The sequence below is a fragment of the Ursus maritimus genome, unplaced genomic scaffold (genome assembly GCF_017311325.1).
Source record: "Ursus maritimus isolate PB19 unplaced genomic scaffold, ASM1731132v1 scaffold_18, whole genome shotgun sequence".
NCBI lineage: Eukaryota > Metazoa > Chordata > Mammalia > Carnivora > Ursidae > Ursus > Ursus maritimus.
Genome location: NW_024424230.1, coordinates 32,075,108 through 32,089,841, shown reverse-complemented (window position 1 = coordinate 32,089,841; position 14,734 = coordinate 32,075,108). Strand labels below are relative to the sequence as shown.

The 14,734-nt window shown below is 38.1% G+C and overlaps 1 pseudogene; it reads right to left on the bottom strand.

Annotated features, from left to right (window-relative positions):
* Positions 1-14,186, bottom strand: part of LOC103665119 — a 30,222-nt pseudogene extending 16,036 nt beyond the window's left edge.
* Between the last annotated feature and the right edge of the window lie 548 nt (positions 14,187-14,734).

The following is a 14,734-nucleotide window of genomic DNA, read 5'->3' as shown; positions in this document are numbered from 1 at the left end:
TTGGGGTAGGAAGATAGAAACAAAGTTCTCAAGCTTGAGGGGGAGTTTTTGCACAGGTTACAAACAACTCAATTGTGCCTACTGGCTGTTTTCATACAGAGAGAAATTTCTCATGTTTTTGCCATGATGTTTATTCCGGTTCCCTGAGACAGATTAGAAAGTCAACCTAAATAGTACCTAACAATTATGTTTAGGAGAGAATTCTTCTATCATTCCCCAACCCTTTCTGTTTCTTTTGTTCTGTCTACACTGAACAGAGCAGAAATTTTGTGCATGGTACTGACCATACTAGCCTTTAATCCAAGTACAAACGTCGGATTTCATCATTTAGTAAATCCAACCTTCTATAATATATACCCTGAAAGTATTATTCCCATTACTCTGTTTTCTTCCCCAAGAAAAAAAAAATTCTACCTCTACTTGCATGTAATCTTTTGCTCCCTAAAGTTATTTGTGTATCCTTGCCTTGTAGCAATTACACTCCTCTCCTGCCTTCAAAACCTCTTGTACCTTTTGTAAATTTCATCAGCATTTGATTAATTTTTGCCTGTCCCTAGGAATCCTGTTCTGATGCGACTGCTCTTTGCTTCCTAATCTTGCAGAATGCACAAGCTGATGGTGTGTGTCCAAATCTCAATACTTGAGTTCTGACAGTCTAGGGATATAAAATGTGGACCAACTTTAACTGTTTAATGACCAACGGGCTATTCCCTATCTCAGTCTTCTGCAAGGCGTTTCAACTGCCAGCCTTTGTGGGAACAAGATTTTTTAGTGGGACAAGATACTTTCTGAAACATCTGGTTTTAGTCCAATGAATGGCTGGACTCTCCTTTTTGTTCTAGTGTCACTGCCTCCCTATGAAGCATCTAATAAAGCCTGAGAATACCGTGCATGTATTTAGAATACCCAAGTTCTTCTTAGACTATGGCAAATCTTAGGCACTCCTTACCCTTCCTTCACTCTTTTGCCCTAAGTTTGGCAGATGTCATTGAATTCTGATTAATAACAGTAGTCTTGACCAAAATGCTATCGCCTCACCTAACACTGAACAAACATTTCAAAGGGATGAGGGATGGCTACTTTAGCCCGATGTGTAGAGGGGACACTGATGATATAATATGAACATAGATGGGTCTCTTAGAAAATGAATGAGTTAGGAACTCAAAGGCAGCCTTCGTGGGGAGTGTGGATTTCTGGGCCTACAGTGGCAAATTGAAGTGTATTTGGATTATTTTGGAGAAGAACCTCCACAACAAAATAATTTGATGAATTTGGCTACTTCTACTGAGTATATTCCAAAATAATCTTTCAGTTTTCCATTTTATTTTGATTACATATAAAACCAAAATGTAATGAGAGGGCATTTATCCAGCTATCCAACACAGCTGCCATGAACATTCTTTATAATTAGCACAACCTGCCTTATTCATGAGGACCATGCCATGATTCCCAATCAAACCCTAAAGATACTGAAATCGAGTGTCCACACTGATTGTTTAGGGATGCTAAAGTCCATTGACATTTCTTTTAAACACAACGTTTGCATTTCTGTGTTTTCTTTCTTGTGAAGCCTGAATTTCATTTCATTGATGCAATTCCTAGATTAAACCCTCTATTACTATCACCAGATTATACTTTATGAAAACCGAGGGAAAATAAACACTTGCATAAACACACATACACAGAGTTCTCTAACATCCACTGATAGCATTTCAGACAGGGAGGATTTTTTATTGGAAATCAGTGTCAGGCTGCTCTCCCTAAGCTACCCTTCAGCCGACACCTCTCAGTCTATTGTCCAATATAGATTGTAAGACCCTGGGGAAGTGAATGTTGCTGAGTTCAAGAGATTTCTGGAGTTTGGTTAAGCTATTGATAAACTCTTCATGGATTATCTCTAGCTCATAGACAACCCCTTTTGCTTTTGTTGTTTTGTTTATAACAAAATGATGCCACCTCCCTCGCTCTCACCCTAGCAAGTGGGAAGGATACGAATGGTTAAGGATTTCTTCACTAATCATTCTGCCTTTTGGCAGCAATTCTGAACTGTTCTTCTGGAGTTCAGATCCATTGGGCTGGCTGCTGACCCCTTGCTTTAGCGTGAGCAGTGAGACCGGAATCAGACATGGTGCTAGATGGCAGCTTGGAAGGGGAAAGGACACGTCTAATAACGAACAGAAATGGCTAGTAATTAGCTGAAATGACAATAATTAACAGAAATGACAAGTCTAATAAATTTTTACTTAAGTGTTGTCACATGGCACTTTGGGTTTTTAGTTCTCCATTTTAAATATTAATCTCAATGGAGTTTACTATAGATGAAAAGTTACATCAAGTATGGAGATGGAAGTAATTCTATACACACACTCCATCAAATTCTGTTTTATCAATGTCACTTATGCTATGATCAGTAGCGAATGGATTAAGACCTCATATTGTTCCTTAAATATATATTCTTTTTGTGTGTACCTCATTTATGCAGCTCAAAAACATTCAGCCACAGGGATCAGAGGAAAAGTGGTTGTTTTTAATTTTCTTTGATATCTTCAAAGATAAGAAGGTCTCACCCCTCCCCTCTTCCCTCCTCTTCAGCAACAGACAAAGAAGGTTAAATCTTATTAGCATGTCCTATATAGCTAGTTGTAACCTAAGTGACCTGTCATGGCACTAAATGCCTACTAGAACTTTCTCTGTACTTGCAAGATGGAAATTTTATGCATCAATGCTTTTATGCATGCATCTGATTTGGGAAGTTCACTGCTTTATGGATATGAACATTGTGATCATGTAAATTGATCTACATAATGGGATTTTGTGTGTGTGCGTGCATATATCTATATGGATATGGATGTATGCAAGTGTATTCTAAAAGGAAATATAATACATGAAATGTTAACTTTAATGATATGAAATGCATTAAATTCAAACTACCTTGCATGTGTATGCAGATGCATTATGTCTCTATCATTGTGCTCTGCAGGGATTTAAAGCAGAAAAAAAAATTCATCATATACTCCATGCTAAATGAGAGTGCAACATGGCACTATTCTAGGCAATAAATAAGATCCAAGGAAACCAAGACTTACGAAGCTTTTAAGGACAGCCCTTAGCAAAACTGCCATAAAAATGAAATTTTTTTCCGGGGCATACGGCTCATCCTTTCAGGTATCCTGACTAAGCTCCTTTTGTCTCTAAGCTATCATCTACTAGAAACTAATAGTTCTAAATTGCAGAGTTCTGATAACCAAAAAGTGCATTAAGTTCCCACCTTTCTTCTCACCAAAATTCATTCACCATTGAGTCTCGTTACTTCAAGGTCTAATAGATTTAGTCAGATAAACTAAAGGAGCTAAAGCATTAATTCCTTAAAGACATACTCTGCTCAGACAACATAATGCCTTAACCCAGGTCCTAGTACAAATTATCTTTAATGAAGCTTGTTTTGGTAAACCTAATCCTTGAAATTAATTTCAGGCCGATGATACTCTAAGAGAGTTGTATTCTCTCTATTTATCATCCTCAAAACTGTGTCTAGTGTACTTCTAAATGGCCTAAAGCAATCTGGTCATTCATTTTTCAAAACTGGATTCAAATAGCTCACCTTTCTATTTGTCATCATCAACACTGAGTAGATACTCAATTCATATTTTAAAATGATGCCAATGCAGTCAATATTGACAATTTTCAAATACAGCACTACAGATATGTCTGAACTACAGACCTACTTACCACATAAAGAAAAAAATTATACAACATACAGGGCAAAGTAAAAACTTAAGTCAGAAATAAGCAGGCTTATTACAGACCTTCTAATTATCCAGATGGCAGCAGAATTATAAAATCAGTAACTCTGTGGATTCAGTCTCAGAAAGCTAGTTGTCATTTGATCAAGAATAATTTTATGTATCCCATCAATTTGTTCATTTGGCAAATATTTATTTCGTATCTATTAATTATGGAGAAGACAAGGACAAGTAATAATTGGTCTTTTTCCTCGATTTTCTTTTCTAAGTTATGTAGAGTATCAGCAATAAAAAAAAAGAATAGATGCTAAATCCAATGGAATAATTGTCTTTCATTTGTGATGTTGACCCGATAATTATATAGATAATATTTGAAGCTCAAACTATATTTAGGGCAGTGCAGGCATATTGAGTGGAAAATGTTCTCCCCCCACCACCATATGTGTTACCTAGAACCTCAGAATGTGGCTGACCCTAGATCCAGTGACTGCTGTCATGATAAAAAGACCATATAAGGCAAACATAAAGGAAGACCACGTGAAGGTGTAGGCAGACCTTGCAGTGATATGGCTACGTGCTAGGCAACACCAAGGACTGTCAAGAGACAAAAGAAGTTAGGGAGAGGCAAGGGATTCTTCCCTAGAGGCTTCAAAGGGAGCATGGCCCTGCTGATGCATTAATTTTAGAGTTCTAGACTCCAGACCTGTGAGGGAATCAATTTCTGTTGTCTAAAGCCACCCACTTTGTGATAATTAATGCTGGCAGCCCTAGGAAATTAATACAGTTGATATGTTTGTTTTTGATAAATGAAGATTATATCCTCTTGCCCATCAAATACTTGGTCCAGAAATTAGGATAGGCAAGGTTTTAGTTTAAGCCTAACTTTTGATCAACTTAGAAAATATATTTATCAAGAAATATATATATGTAATAAATTTGTTACAAATACAAATATCTTTTTTCTGTTTATAGTTGTTCAGATGGTGATTATATCTATTAGTCTAGTCAGCAGATGTTAGGTCACACTGCAGTAACAAAAATCTCAGTGTTTTGAAAAAAAAATGTTATTCCCTGCTCACGATACGTATCCATTGTGTGAGAACAGGATACTCTTCTGTGCTTTATCCTCACTCTGGAGCCCTCTCTAAAAGGGGAAATAAAAGATCTGGAGGGTCTAGAATTTGCACTCAAATATCTTACAACCTGTTGGAAAGAACTGGACACATTACTCAAATAACAAAAGGTCAGGAGGAGCAATCCCACCATAAGCCCAAGGGTAGGGGGCAAAAAGAACATAGCAAACAACACACATGGTCACTACATCATGGCCAGTGTACTCTCAGATTCTTGAGACTATCTTTTATTTCCCCATGTTTCTATACCGCTGGACAGTACTGTTGAACTGTATGGACAGTTGGTAGATGCATTGATGGATATTATTTGTCAAGCTGATTAATCAAAAAGCATATTTTAAATGATGGGATGAGATAGTTTTCTATTTTGTATTTGGTCTTATGATTCTTACTGCCTTAGAGCTGAATGATATTTGTTAATATATGGCCATTATAAGAAATATCAACAGAAATTCAGGATATCATAAAGAAACATGATATACAACATAATAAGCCTAGTATTTTCCCCATTCTCTGCACTTATTACTTCACATTTAGAATTTTTGCAATTGCAGTTACTTAAAGAAAAGATGAGAAAATCAGATGCATTTCTAAAAACAGAAACAATATCATTATGGGGATACACCAGAAAATTACCTAAAGAAAAAGTTAAAAGGTGATGATGGCCTTCCCTAATTTATGACTGTCTACGAACAGTGTTTTTCTGAAGAAGATGCTGCCTAGTGGATTTTTAAAATTATTCTGTTTTGTTTTGTTTTTAGCTATAACACAGCATGGAGAAATGTCTTTAAATGAGTGCTTCCCAAATAGACTCAAAAATAGCCATTCAGGTGAAGGTCCTAATAAGAAAGCTACCACGTCATCACAACTGGAGCACTTCAGAGAGAGGGCAGCTTGGCTGGTAGAAATGTCACCAATCTCTTGGCAGGAACTCTTCACCTCCACTTACTGACATGCGTACCAAAACTTCCACTTACTAGTGCTCTCTCACTGAGATGTGTTGTTTTTTTTTTCCTACCCCCAAGTCCCATTCCATTCCTTCACATGAGCTAACTGATTGTGAGCTGAGTCTCAGCTGGATAGGCATCTTTCCTTAAAGTTATGCCAAATTCTGTTTTTTATTTGGCCAATGAATTACCAGTTAAGGTGATAGCTATTTAAACAAGTAACACTTTTAAGTTTAAAGTATGATATCTTTCAGAAAAAAAAATAGTTAAATTGAGGCTTGAAGACTTCAAAGAAATGAAACTATAATATGAGAATGATAAACAGAGAAATAGGCAGATTTTACGTGTGTTTCCCTCTTGCATCATACTGCATGACTATCATCTTTCGTATGTCTAGGTAAGATCTGGCCTTTTATTCTCCTTATGGAACATGCTTTTGAGGGCCTCACAGATTCACCACACAGTAAGATAGAGTTGAAAATGCTTTTTATCTTGATTTCTACTGTTTGGCAATGAATGGTCAGAACAGTTGAGAGCTAAAAACATTTTTGACAACACAAATTGTATATTGACTCATTTAGCTATGGTCTCAACTGAAGAAAAGAAATATTATAAGCATTTTCTTTCCTTCTTTTTCTTCCTCTTTCTTCCTTCGAATCCTGTTTGCAGCTGAATGGAATCCCCTTCACATTGAGGAATATTAGAAATTCCCACCCATTTCTTTCTTTCTTTCTTCTTTTCTTTCTTTCTTTTTCTTTTTTTCCTTCCTTCCTTCCTTCCTTCCTTCCTTCCTTCCTTCCTTCCTTCCTTCTCTTTCTTTTCCTTTCTTTTCCTTCCTTCCTCTCTCCCTCCCTTCCTCCCCCCCCTTTAATGGGACTTTGACTTGAACCTTCACAGCTTTGTTAAGAAGCAAAAAACTGGTTTTAGTAGGGCACATCAAGAGTACAGCTTTTTATGTGGAATTCAAAAACAAAATAAATGAAAAAACAAACAAAAAACCCCAGAAACAGACCCATAAATACGGAGAACAAACTAGTGGATGCCAGAGTGGGAAAAGGTGAGGGAAATGGGCAAAAATGGGTTGAGGGGTGTGGGAGGTACAGACTTCCAGTTATGGAATAAAAAATTCACGGGGATGAAAGGGACAGCATAGGGAATGTAGTCAGTGGTATTGTAATAGTGTTGTATGGTCATAGATGGTAGCTACATTTGTGGTAAGCATAGCATAATGTACAGATTTGTCTAATCACTGTATTGCACCCCTGAAACTAACGTAAAATTGTGTGTCAACTATAATTTAAAAAAAAAAGCTTATATTACAGGGAAAAAAAGAGTACAGCTTTATAGGCATTTATGCATACTTCTGTAAGGACAGGTACATCTCACGAGTACCTGTGTTTCTAAGGTATTGCCATATCACTTTATTTGTGTAAAAAAACCCATCATTTTCCATATAAAATAAGAAGCATTTCTATTGCTTTGTCACCATCAAAATAGCATATTCATTTATGGCAGTATCAGGGGAAAGCAGAATGGGGAGGCAGGGTTTAGAGGTCAGGTCTCTGGAAACCACTCTCTTCTATGTCATTTACTGCTAAAATGACCTTTGTCAAGTCATTACAGTTCCCTGGGGTTCACTTTCCACCCTCTTCAATGGCTAGATGTAATGAAACTGCTATTAAAATAACTTAACTAAATATCACTTACAGGATATTTTATCCTCTTCACTCATTCCTGTATCAGGGAGTAGGGACTAGGGACAATATCAAATACATTTAGTATTATATTTAAGAAATATATTAGACCAGAAATTTTTACTTGTCTTCTTTACAGTGAATTAATCTATTCAGATGTTTAGATGTGTTCAAACCCTATTTTCCTATGTAATTCCCGTGCTTTACTCTATTTCAGGTGGGTGAAGATACTGTTTTTCCCATTCAATTTTATGATCAATATGGTAAACACATATATTTCTAGAGGTATAAATTCCACAGACTCTGAGTGTCCCATTTAACTTAACGCAAATTCTACAAATTTTAGTTACCTGCTTTCCTAGCTTGGAGGAAATTAAAATTAGAAAATCCCAAGAAACTTTTCAGAAACATTGAATGAGACACAACTCACCTTAATCCAGGAAACCAAAAGTGCGTGTGGTGGGGGTGGAGGTGGGGCTGAAATGTTTTAAACTGCAGTCAAGGACTGTGAATTTAATAAAGTATGATTCGGTTTTGTGGATTTATTTATTAATATAAAGGATTTTATATCTAAAGCATGTACAAGTCATTATGAGAAGCCACAAATAGGGATAAGACATAATCCATTTATTTACCCAAAGAAATTCAACTGGGAAATAAAACTGGACACAATACAGGGCAATGAAGCGTTTGTAGGTATGCTGAGTGTAGACTTACTTTTGGAACTGCTCATGGATGCAGTCAGACTTGAGGTTCCTACCACAAACACAAGTTTTATGCCATGGGCCATTTTTATAATCAGGGTCTACAGTGGGTCTTACCTGGATGTGGCAGCAGGAGAGTCAATGATATGTAGGGGCGAGAATATGAGGTGTCAGCGTCTCATTGGTCTTAGTGAGAAGGACTACTCAAACATGACATGTAGGCTCAATGCAAGCAGCACATGGGCAGAAGGCAATTACATTGTTAGCAGGGGGCTGTGCAAGACTTCGCAGAGATTGTTGCTCACTCTTCTGGACAAATAAATAAGGAGGATGTCAAGGGGTGCTAGTTTGAAGTCATTCCTTAAGTGGAAGCACTGCCAGGGCCTTATCGCTGGGCATCAGTGAGCAGAACTGTTGTTTGTACAATTCCTGGTTCCCACAGGTGAAGAACTCAAGGGGCGCCTAGGGGGTTCAGTCAGTTAAGCGGCCGGCTGTTGATTTTAGCTCAGGTCATGATCTCAGGGTCCTGGGATCAAGCCCGGCATTGGGCTCCATGCTCAGCAAGGAGTCTGCTGGAGATTTCTCTCTCCTCTCCCTCTGCCCCTCCTCATTCTCTCTCTCAGTCTCTCTCTCCCTTTCTTCCTCTCTAAAATAAATAAATAAATCTTAAAAAAAAAATCAACATGTTTGATGGGTGTGTGGAAGAGAGTTCGCTATGCACATGCTGGATGCCATTTAAACAAGTAAGGTTTGTAAAAGCAAAACCTCTACTGCAGTATCTTTTGTCCATCATATTGAAAACTGTAAGAACCATAGCTGAACCTTGAACTCATGAACATGTTGAAGAGGATTTTTTCAAAATAGAAAAAGGCAGGCACATCTATGAAGAGGCTTATTTTGCTTCAGATATCTATTTACGTGGCACTTTAAGGGGGTCATATCTTATGGCATAAAGGAGTGTCTACAAGATAAGAAACGGATCAAGGAAACATGAGCAATGGGTCAGTTTATCCTTACTTGTTTAGGCTTTCCATGGAACAGAGGTCATGAGCAGTTCCAGTAAGAAGTCATTTAATGAATGGCTAGTAATTAGAAAAGAGGTGCCATAGCTGAATGGGAACCCATCAAAAAGTGTGGATTCAGTGTTTAGAAAGGGTTCTTTAGTAGATAGAGTATAATTTGAATTTATTAAAAACAAACAGAAAATAAGAAAATCTCTCTCAACAACACTTGTCAATCCTCTTCCTCTAGATATTTTTTAACATTTTATTCATCCATTTGGCAGTGAGAGCACAAGCAGGGAGAGCAGGAAAGGGAGCCCAATTCGGGGCTCGATCCCAGGACCCCAAAATCATGACCTGAACTGAAGGCAGATGCTCAGCCAACTGAGCCACCCAGACACCCCATCCCTTCCTCTAGATCTTATAATATCGTTCCTAGGATAGATGGTATAGTTCCAACTCTGTAGAGTCTGTGTGCAGTGAGTGTCTCAAGGTGCAAAGGATTAATAATAATAAATAAAAGAGAGATCTGTGAGAAAAACAGGTTTTAATTTGGAATGAAGGGAAAATCAGTGCTGTCACGGTTGTGAGTCACTGCATACCCTGGAAGGAGTGATTTCAATATGAAGGAAGTATTTTCTTTGTTTTCTCGTTTTTTGCTTGTGTGCATATATATACATACATATGCATGCAAATTTATGGCATAAAATCCCAGCTAATTCCATCTTTGTTCAGAATGTTCACTGTTGAGCCAGTCTGGAACCAGTTTTAATTCCTATGATGTATCCTAGTCATTATGGAGCCAATGACATCTAACATCTAGCTAGTCAGATAAATCGTTTGCTTTTTTGGCATTAATTTAGAACTCTAAAAGGATCACACTATAGATAAGGAGGATATAGGTAATATAAGATTGCTTAATTAGAGCACAGTTAATGCATCTTCAACTACTGGGCTTTGTTAGGACTCCTTCACAATCTTTTCACTTACATCTGAGACATGAGTGACTGTTTCTTCCTGTTCAGCCAATTCCCCACAAAGAAGAGGAAGCAGAGTGCTATTTTGGTTTGCTTTTGTTTGTTTGCTCTTTTTTCAGAAATGTCATTGTTTGCTTTCTAAAAGTCAGTGTGTGTGCTAGCCCAGGTAGACTAAAGCTAGGCTGTCCAGAGGTCCAGAGGCTGAGTGGCAGACCAGCCTCCTTCCCCAACTGAATCACTTACTCCAAGCACAAGCGATTCAATTTTGTGCCTCAGCAAAACTGCAGATTACTACATGCTGTAGACCAGTGGGTTTCAACCCTGGCTGCAAATTAGAATTCCATAGGGAGGTACTTTTAAATACCAATGTTCAGCCCCCCCCCCCCACCTGTGGAATGAAGCCAGATTCTTTCAAACTATGCCCTTGGGGGTGGGGGTGCATATGCGTGTGTGCATGTGTGTGTGTGCACGCACGTTTGTATGTGTGCTCATGTGGACCCCTGTGAGCATGGGTGTATATGTGTGTTTACATGTATATGTAGTAGATACATGTGTGTACAGGGCAAGGGGGCTTGGCGTCCCAGACGATTCTAATATGCGTGAGGGAACCAGGGTTGAGAATCAGATGTATACATCTTCACAGGTACTAAGCAAACATAAAATCTGAAACTACCAAATTTATGAATAAGGGTGTACTGTAAGCTAATAAGAAATGAAGAATGCAGGTAATAGTCTCTAAGAAAATAAAGTTACATAATAAATATTTTTAATGACTAAATGACATCTTTATTTCTATGCAGATGGACCAAGTGGGGACTTGAAGCAAGGCCAAAGTTCTTCCGACAGTGTCCACCTGTGTCCATCCCGATACACTCAGACATGAGTAAGCAGCACCCCATGCTCTACACCAATACCATGCCACAAATAATTCTATCCTGAAAAATGTTCAAATTTGCAGTTACAAGTCTTCACCACCTTAGCCTGAGAAATATTTTAGTAATGGATTTAAAATCACATACATTTAAAGCACGTTTTTTCACAGAACACTTAACCTTCACTACATATTTATTTTGTATTTATACTTACACATACAACATATGTGCAAAGCTTCTGATATAATTTTGTTTTTCTTACTAAAGAGCTGAGAGAGAATCTTTGCCCACATGGCAATAAAAGAGAATCAGCTCTGGGTAAATTTGGATATGTTGTCTTCTAGGATCTCCTAATTCTTCCTGTGTCCTACACAGCTTCTGTTCCACGAGAGTTTTCCTTGGGCAGCTAGCATCTTGCTTCAAGGTCATTATCACCTCTCACTAGTTACAGGACTGCATTATGCACCTCAAAATGGCTCCTTAATTTGTTTATCTAAGTACAGCTTTTCTCCTTAACCTCAGAGTCCTTGTGTGGCTGCTCTTTATCATGCCGGATATTCTCTGCTGTACCATAGCCACAAGGAGAATTGTATTTGTCAGAGAGAATCATCCCTCAATTCCACCTCAGCTGAACACTGGTTCCTCTCACGGAACACACCTCATCACCTACTTTGCAAAATTCTATCCTTCTGGGAGCAGTGGTATTCCACCTGCCCGTGGTGGACACTGCAAAGGTTCCAGTTTCACTCGGAAGTCTATTTTAAGATCATCAAGTGATTGACCAATCACTTTAATGTTTAGAAACATTATTTCCACATCACTAGGTAAGTGAAGGAATAACAGGTCACTAAATAGTAAATACTTTGCAAATTACCCTTGTGGTTACTTTGCCTTAAATACAAATGATCTTGTACATGCAGACTTCATTCTGTGGAAAAGTCACCTCTCCCTCTATCACCACCCCTCCAAAAAAGCAAATTTGAGACAGAATGCAGGCTGTCAGACGGCCACTTCTATTACTGTCTCCTCAGGCCACAGGCACAATATATCTATGTACCCAGTTCACGTGTTTATATAAACACTTCAAAACACCCCATCAATCACTTCTTTCTAGCCAGCACTTTTCTTAGGGAAGTATATGCCCCTGACCTAGTAGTGACTAGATGTAACTCCTTTCTTTCATGAGCTCAGGGTTTAATGGGCCAAACACAACAATGGCACAGATGAGCAATTTCAAGGAGTTCTCATTATAACCAGGATCCGCGTTACAGAGATTCAGAGGACACGTGTCAGAAGACACCTCCTGCTTTTAAAGGTATTTTTTTTTATACAAAGTATTACAAACAATGAAGCACACAAGGCTGACAGATTTCTAAAGGTCAAAAAAGGTTATGATTCTTCTTCTAACTGTAAAACTCTGTATAAGTAGAAATTTACAAGTTTCTATCTTCCAGAATGTTAACTTCAGTAACATACGTCCTATTAAAATCTATGCAATAAGCCAGACCACAATCTATTGTCTAGGAGAGTAAGATCAGAGGCTTTCCTGACATATATATCCTTTTAACTAAATCAATATATATAGTTTATACTATGTAGTGCTTTTTAAATGCTTCCATTTCTCAGTTGTTTTCTGTACATATGCCTCCTCTATCTCCTCCCTCGTTTCTCGCCGATTCTTTTATAATCAGTTTCCTTGTTTTATACTGAAAACCACAAATGAGAGCTGGGATTAGTGAAGTGTGCTTTAAGACCAGGAAGCTCTATCAGGAAATACAATCTGTCCTCCACAGACACAATATCTGTGGAAACGAAACAAAAAATTCTTTACTGAATCAACACTAACCACAGCATAGCCTGCATGGGGGAAGCAGACACACATTATCACAAAGGCTAAGGAGCATAAAACCACTGAGCCTGCAGTTGCAGGGTCATAAAATCCTGTTTTCTATTTGAAAAGCATTTAATGCTGGACATTTTGAATGCCTCATCTCAGAGAAAGCCTGGGTACAAGGGACTGAATAATTACATCTTGTAAAAGATGGGGAGTCATCATGTCAGAGAAAGCAGATGGTCTCCCCACCATTCCAATACCCCAAATCCGACCGAGCTCAGTGCATTTTGACAATCTGACAGCTGATAGAGAAAAAAAGCATTTCACTCTTAATTCCAAGTAGAAGCAAGGACCTTAAGATGAACACAGGGCTCTTCCAGGAACCGAAGTATAAATTCCCATCTCTACTGGGGTTGAGGGGATGGGGACCGGACTGGCCGCCCAGAGTGTGCCATATCTGTTGGTACTAAATAGAGCTTAACGAAATATTCTAAATGGATCGCAGAGTTCAGGCTCATTAGAGGCAGTATATCACTTTCCTGAGGAGGGTAGTTGGAGGTTGATATTTAGAATGCTTGTGAATTCTTTCGTGCATGGGAAAGGTGTCCTAAAATATTATTAAAATTACCACCTGAAGTATGCATCAAATCAAAGATGATTCTGTATTTAAGTTGGTTAAATACACAAGGACAACATATGTGAGGTCATCAATTAACGCAAGTTCACAGATTTCTAAAAGTTCTTTTGACAATTAGTCAACTTCTTAGAGATATTCCTCAACATTCAACTAGAGAATTAGGACTATTATCCAGAGAAGTTAGCTTAAAATTCTTGTTCCACATGAGGAAAAAAATGACAGATTAATGGCACCATACTGGAAAGGACAGAAGATGAGAAAACATGATGTTTGATTTGTCCTTCTGGAATTGCCACTTAAGATTGAAAGATGTGTGCCTCCGTTTCCTAACATGAAGAGGGAATAATAATAGCTGTTTCACCTACAAGTATGAAAATAATGAAAATAAAATGAGGAAGTGAAGGTCTTTAGCAAAAGCACAAAATTGCTATTTAATGTAAAACTACTCAGACCTAATTTTGGGCTCCTTTTTTAACTTTCCCACCTGCTTCTGAAGCAGCATCATCCATGTCTGTGGCTTCAGCCGTCACAAATAGACTGAGAACTATTGAGGCCTTTTCTGAGAAAGACCTCTTTTTAAATACAAATATTTGACCCTTTCTCCAGAGCCTCACCTCAAATTTAGCATCCTCATCTCTACGCATGCTCAGCTCTCTCACCCTGCCAGGCCATCACCACTCCCACCCATGGTATGAGGGAGATGGGGTAGAGAGGCAAAGTTATCACTAACCACTAAATACAGCTTTATTTTATTTTGCTCTTGTTCACTTTTTAAATTTTATTTTCTTATCCTCTAGAGGTAAAGATTTGACATCACCTTTCAAGATAATGTAATTCATGGGACTTGGAGTTGGTAAGGAGACTCTTGGTTACATTAAGGTAAAACAAACATCATATTCTCAAATGAAGAATGAAACAAAATTTGTTCTGTATTTATCATAAAACAGTGCCTTCATTCTGGGCTGAGTTGTACTGCTGAACATTTGTTTTTTACTTTGAGAAATTTGTTCATTTTCTGGACCCAGATGCCATTTAGGAAAGACCTCAAAAATTTGTCTCTCTTGAAAGTAAGTTGACACTAGATTGCCGCAAAGTTGCGAGGTGGGGGCTGGGCTGGGGACCCAGAGCAGCCACATTGAACTCAATCCAACCTGTTTACCAAGGAATCTCATTCCACTTGAGTCTAAGATGA